The sequence below is a fragment of the Pyrus communis genome, chromosome 4 (genome assembly GCF_963583255.1).
Source record: "Pyrus communis chromosome 4, drPyrComm1.1, whole genome shotgun sequence".
NCBI classification, from domain to species: domain Eukaryota; kingdom Viridiplantae; phylum Streptophyta; class Magnoliopsida; order Rosales; family Rosaceae; genus Pyrus; species Pyrus communis.
This window is the reverse complement of record NC_084806.1, coordinates 6,611,058-6,618,088: the sequence shown is the minus strand read 5'-3', so window position 1 is coordinate 6,618,088 and position 7,031 is coordinate 6,611,058. Positions and strand designations below refer to the sequence as shown.

Below are 7,031 nucleotides of genomic sequence, written 5' to 3'. Positions count from 1 at the left end.
TTGGAATTCTTATTTCCTATTTCATAGGAGCTTGTAGCAGTATATATAATCCTCTACATGAGAAGAATAAAGTAATACACTATAAGGTTTGTGTTTGTTAAGCGGAATGGAAATGTCGCGGCTCATATTGTTGCCTTATATGTTGCTTCACATGGAGGTGTTTTCTGTTGAAATGCTCCTGGTCCAGAGTTTTTATTTAATATTCTTGCGAAATATGTAAACGTATCTAATAAAGTTCACCTTTTGACAAAAAAAAAAAGTTTATGTAATATTCTTGCGAAAGATGTAAACGTATCGATTAGAATCTAATAAAGTTCACCTTTGGAGGAAAAAAAAAAAAAAAAAAAAACCTATAGTTACAATTCTAACTTGGCATCAGAGCAGGTTTTACCTCTCTTCCCGACTCAAAACCCTAGAGCCGAATGAACCATTGCAATCTGAAGCAAGGGAGGCATCAGATGTATCCAGTTTTTCTGGAAATTCTAAAACAAGACAAACCAACGAGAGAGGAAAAAAAAAAAAAAGGGTAAATCTCAATTTACTACCCTCAAGTTTTGTGGTTTTCAACATTTGCTACATGAATTTTTTTTCGTCCTAGAGTCATAACTAAGGTGTTAATTTTAGGACAGTCTCGTACATCCGTTAGTCTGGCTGTTAAGTCTTCCGTTAACTGATGACGTGGCACCCCATGTGGACAATAACTGGGTGACACATGTCATTAAGGGTCCAATTGGAAATTAAAAAAAAATTAAAAAACTTAAAAAAAATTAATAAATTAAAAAAACATTAAATAAATAAATAAATAAAAAAGAAAAAGGTAGGGATAATTGCTTCTTCTTCCTTGTCCCCTCTATTCTGCAATTAATTATTCTGTGGATCTGGTTGGGATCTAGGCTAGTGGGTCTGGCTCTCTCTGCTGGTATCTTTCTTTCTCTTCTTTCCCTCAAATCTCATATCCTCAGCGACCCTTGCCCTCGCGACCTCATAACCCTCAGCAGAGGTTTCCGGATCTCATAACCGTCGCCCTTCATCTCACTGCCACTGGCAATGGGTGGGTGGAGATCGATTCGGCCCTCGCGACCTCGTAACCCTCACCAAGACCAGCACTTGTGGCTTTAATGATGGCTTGCTCGGCGTGTTCGAGGAGCCAACAAACCGTTTGTCTGTCAGACTTATAGCCGAGTTCCCGCATTAGCTGAAAGATGCTAGCAGCGCAGGTAACGGGTATTCAGATCTGTCGTCGCGACCCTCAACTTTCGTATGGCGGTTTTTGGTGGAGGATCGTCGTGTCGGGGCAGAGACGGATACCTGTACGAACATGGGCATTTGCATCGTGACCAGGAGCATTCTGATGGGCTGAGCCTGCGGCTATTGTTGTGGGTCGGAGTCATAGACTCCTCCTTCAGTGAATGGAACTCCATTGTTTCCTCAGAGTTGTGTTGCATCGAAAAGACACCGTCTCCGTTGGTATGGTCGTTGTCTCCCGAGTCTCCGGTGCTGGTGCTGAGATCAAAGGCACCTCCGTCGTTGTCCTGATCCTTCTAATACGACGTCATTCTTGCAAACTAAAACAGAAGAAACGGAAAACATTTGTATTGAAGGAAACTTTGAGAGATAATTAGAATGTTTGGTTGCCGAGAAACTGCGGGAAAATGATAAGGGTTTTGATCAGTTTCTTTTTTTAAGTTTTTTAATTTTTTAGCTTTTTTTTAATTTCCACTTAGATCCCTTAATGACATGTGGCGCCCTATCGTTGTCCACATAGGTGCCATATCATCAGTTAACGGAAGACTTAATGTGACATCCCACATCGCCCAGGGGAGTGATCCTTATATGTATATTCTCATCTCTACCTAACACGAGGCTTTTTGGGAGCTCACTGACTTCGAGTTCCGTAGGAACTCCGAAGTTAAGCGAGAAGGGGGCTAGAGTAATCCCATGATGGGTGACCCACTGGGAAGTTGCTCGTGAGTTCCCAAAAACAAAACCGTGAGGGAATGGTAGGCCCAAAGCGGACAATATCGTGCTACGGTGGTGGAGCGGGCCCGGGACGTGATCCGACTTAGGCCGGGATGTGACATTTTGGTATCAGAGCCTAACCCTGGCCGCGTGTGTGCCGACGAGGACGTCGGGCCCTTAAGGGGGTGGATTGTGACATCCCACATCGCCAAGGGGAGTGATCCTTATATGTATATTCCCATCTCTACCTAGCACGAGGCCTTTTGGGAGCTCATTGGCTTCGAGTTCCATCGGAACTTCGAAGTTAAGCGAGTAGCGCACGAGAGCATTCCCATGATGGGTGACCCATTGGGAAGTTCTCGTGTTAGTTCCCAGAAACAAAACCGTGAGGGCGTGGTCAGGACCCAAAGCGGACAATATCGTGCTACAGTGGTGGAGCGAGACCGGGAAGTGATCAGCCCAGGGCCGGGATGTAACACTTAACAGCCAGACTAACGAACGTACGAGACTGTCCCAAAATTAACATTTTAGGTATGACTCTGGGACGAAAAAAACTTTATGTACTAAATGTTGAAAACCATAAAATTTAAGGATAGTAAACTAATATTTATCAAAAAAAAAAAAAAAAAAAAGAATAAAAAAAACAACAACGTAAACCCAGAAACAACCCAACCCTCGTTCTTCAAAAAAGAAAAAAAAAAAAAAAAAAAAAACCCAACCCGCTGCAATGGCTGATGAAAAGCAAACTCGTGTTGGTGCCTGGAACGGCTGCAGCTGCAGCGATTGGATCAGGACGAGAAAGCTGCTGTTGCAGCAGCCCAAGTTGAGCCCAAAATCATGCGGCACCCCTTGGTAATACTATTTTTCATATTTAAATGGGTTTATTGTTATCATAAATGGTAATTCACCCACTCCGTCATGATGGGACAATGACACATAAGGTTTTTTTTTTTTTTTTTTTTTAATTTTAGTCACAAAGGATCTTAGAAATTCATTCATCCTATATCTGAAATCAAAAATTCAATCAATCTAATCCTAAGAATAGGTGTCTCAAATCAATGTTTTTCTTCTATCACAATTTTGTAAAAATTACATTATGTGATGTGGGTCTTACAAGTCTAATTAACTTAAAAATAAATTAAAATTTTAATTTCTGTTTTCGATATTCATAAAAAAAACTCTTAAAAACGAAAAAACAAAATATTCACCCAAAGAAAGTCGCACCTTTCTGACAAAAAAAGAAAAAGAAAAAGAAAACGAAAGTCACACCTCACTCGGCAAAAGCCCCAGGGACCCAGCTGTGTCCGTGCATCATCGGACTGACGAAGTGACACCAATCTTCGTATCTCTTGACAAGTAAGAACCTATTTCATCATTTTCAGTAGTTCCCACAATTCCGATGCTCAACTCATTATCCACCTTCTTCAATTTCGCCGCCAAAAGATAAGAAATTGCACAAAACAAAAACAAACAAAATACTATTTCTTTGAAAGTTGCAGGCATTGACTTGAGAGTAAGGACTGCAAAAAATGAAGGTGGTTCTACGAGAAGCCGAGAAACTGAACCTAAACAATGCTGGGTTCTTAGCACAGAAGCGTCTTGCGCGCGGGTTGAGGCTCAATCACCCTAAAGCTGCAGCTCTCATAGCCACGCAGGCGTGTTTTTTCCTCCAAAACTTGATCTTTTGTTCAAATTTACAAACTTTGATCGGATTTCGGTAATGGATTTTGTAAAGGAAACGTTTTTGTTTAATGTGTTTGGGTTTGTAGATTTTGGAGTTCATTCGAAATGGTGATAAATCTGTGGTGGAATTGATGGACATTGGGAGACAGCTGCTGGGAAGGTAATGGTGTGAACTGTGAAATCTTCTCAATTTGCCCTGTTTTTATATATGGGATGTTAATTCTGGATTCTGATTGTTGAATATCATCTGGGTTGCCTTCCTTTTTGCCCGATCAACCAATTTGTATTCCTAATTTCGTACCTCGGAATCATGCGTTCAATATCTTTTGGATATGGTGCAGGTATGATGCTCATTAAGGTTTTTTGCATTTGCTTCGAAAAGCCTTAATCATAGATTCATAATCACTGCTGCTGAAAATTCCTCGTAACCCTGACATAACATGCTGCCTAAAATCATTTTTTATGAGTAAGGTATAAATGCAGCAGCAAGGAAGGGACAGTTGGAGATATTGGAGGTGCTTACCAAAGGCGGTGCATCTCAGCCGCCATGCGAGGAGGCCCTGTTGGAGGCAAGCTACTTGGGCAGGGCTAGGTCCGCAGAGATGCTCATGGGGTCCGACGTGATCCCCGCCCTGAGGCGGCTGTGCATGCTCTTGTTTCTGCTTGCTGCAGAGGCTTCGTTGATGTAGTTGACACATTCATCAAGGTAACAGTCTTAAGATCATACATTAATCAAAATTCCTTTATGGTTTTACATTTTAGCAAGCGCTTATGCTGAAAGCACTTTTCTAACCTAGGAGGACTTGTGCTGAGCCTACAATTGCGTTAAAGTATGCTTCAACATAAATAAGTGTGATGTACAATTAAGGTAGCCATCACCGAAATGTGTATGTGTTGTAATTGCTTGAACATTTAACTTTTGTTCCATGACAGTGATGCTATTTCTTGGTGGCAGTGTGGGGTCGATGCCGATGCAACTGACAGGGCGCTGCTTCAATCGTCCAAGCCATTCCTACATACTAATGTTTACTGTAATGTGCTTATTTCCGCCATTGTTAGCCAGCAAATTTCTGTTGCCAGACTCCTCTTGCAGGTGTATCCCTAACTCATGGGCTAGTATGCATACCTTTATAGTTATACACTGGTGGTCCTGGGATGTAAATACAGGAGAAGAGTTTCGGGTGGGTGCAGGACTAGCCGTGGCTTACAGTGTGACCTGGTGTGCTGTGGAGTATTTTGAAGCCACCAGTGTTATCTTGCACATGCTCTGGCAACACCACTCTCCTAACATTCCTGACTTTGGGAGGACTCTCATTCACCAAGCCATCTTATGTAACAATGAAAGAGCGGTAGAGGTTCTGTTAAATTGCAGTGCAGATGAGCGGTAGAGGTTCTGTTAAATTGCAGTGCAGATGTAGAAGTTCCAATTAAGACAACAAATTCAGAAACTGACTGCCCCGTTCACATGGTGTCACGACTTGGATTAAATAAGATTCTTCAACTATTGATTGGTGCCTGGTGCAATATCAACTATCAACTCTCAGACAGATTCTGGAGAAACTGCACGAATGATCTGTGCTAGATATAAACCCCAGGAATGCCTTAAAAGCCTGGCTTCAGGCGCTGCTGATTTTGGCCTGGTGAATTCTGCTGGTCAGAGTGCAAGTGTAATAGCTGAGTCAGCAAGGTGGGCTCTTGGCTTCCAGCAAGCAGTTGTAGAGGTGATTCACTCTGGTGAAATTGCTCAATCAAGTGATGCATCAATATTTTCTCCTCTAATGTTTGTGACTCAAGCAAACAATGTTGAGGCTTTGAAGAAACTGATTGAGGGGGCAGACGTTGATCTCAATGAGCAAGATGAAAAGGGATGCTCAGCTGCCATGATAGCTGCAGCTATCAAATTGCTTATCTACGCTGGGGCTGACATAAACCTGCAAACGTGGTCAGACAGTAATGGAACTATTCGATACAAATCACAACGGTGAAGAATTTGAAAAGTTGTAGCTTAAGAATGCTGCACCTCAAAAGGTACTTTAAAGTCCTGTTGAGTTTTATAGGACTTAACATCAGGCAGTACAACACAATGTCACAGATTTCGTTCATACATTGATAGGCAGGGGTTCTGATGTGAATGCTTCTGATGCCGATGGATACACTCCGTTGATGTTAGCAGCAAGAGAAGGCCACGCTACGCTGTGCGAGCTTTTGACTTCTTTAGGGGAAAAATGCGACATTGTGCAGGACACGAGACAGCACTCTTGCTTGCAAGGAAAAGTGGGATTAAAAATGATGCAGAGAATTTGATATTGGAAGAGCTTGCAAGAAGGTGAAGTCAGGTAAAGAAGCACATAAAAATGCGGTAGAGGATCTCCACATCAAAAAAATGCTGAAAATGGTGGGGGCTGCCGGGATTTTGCAGTGGGGGAAGTCGAGCAAGAGAAATGTGATTTGTAGGAGGGCGGAAGTCGGGGCCAGTGACTCGTTCAGATGGAATCGCCTGAGGAAATTCGACACGGACGAGCCCGGGCTGTTCCATGCGGTAACTACAAAGCAGAAGGAGCTGCATTTTGTGTGTGAAGTTGGGATTGAAATGGCTGAGCTGTGGGTGAGAGGGATCAAGCTTTTATCATATTTTAGCGTTATTTTAGAAAAAACCGGGGTTTAATAAAGAGTAAAGATCCAAAAACCAAAGATCTTCACCACATAGGGCTCCACAAAGACAAATCCAAGAACAACATCAGCCAATTTTCCTTCAAAAATTCACAAACCAACAATCCAAACAAACATCAGCAACATTTTTTAGATGATCAAAAAACACAAAAACAAAAAGAAGGATTGATTAAACAATTATATGAAAATCCAAACGGAAGCTTTCTCGATCTGCATAATTCACCTCCGAGTGGCTTCTCCGTGGTTTACAAAAGTGCGAATGTAATAGATAAAATAAATTTACAAATTTGCAGAGCGTAATGATTCCGAACCCCATCATTCAATCACAGCGAGAGCACCGTTTTCGAACCTGAACTTCTTGAATCAGGCATCGCGGCGGTGACCAACCTGAAAATGATGAAGGGATTGCTGCAAATCCTTGTAGAAATCGCTAGAAGTTGCAGACCTTCGAGCGTTCAAAGAAGAAACCATGGAGCACGCGAAGAATAAAAGGGAGGTGAAGGCTTCGAACTCGCGTTCGCCATTCATGGGAATTTGGGAGAGGATTTGGTAGAACAGTCTTTTTTAGTGCAGAGGATTTTGCAGAGTTATCTGTTCGCCGGAATTTGGAGATGGTGGTGGTGGGATGGGAGCGTGGCTTTTCTTTTCTTGGTTTGAATTGCGGCAGTCTGGAGATGAAGATGGCAGAGTCGAGGGTGATAACAGAGAGACTTGACAGT

General features: G+C 42.3%; 1 pseudogene; it reads left to right on the top strand.

Moving 5' to 3' along the window:
- Positions 1 to 3,952: 3,952 nt before the first annotated feature.
- On the top strand, positions 3,953 to 6,978 carry LOC137732586 (uncharacterized; annotated as a pseudogene).
- Positions 6,979 to 7,031: the final 53 nt, after the last annotated feature.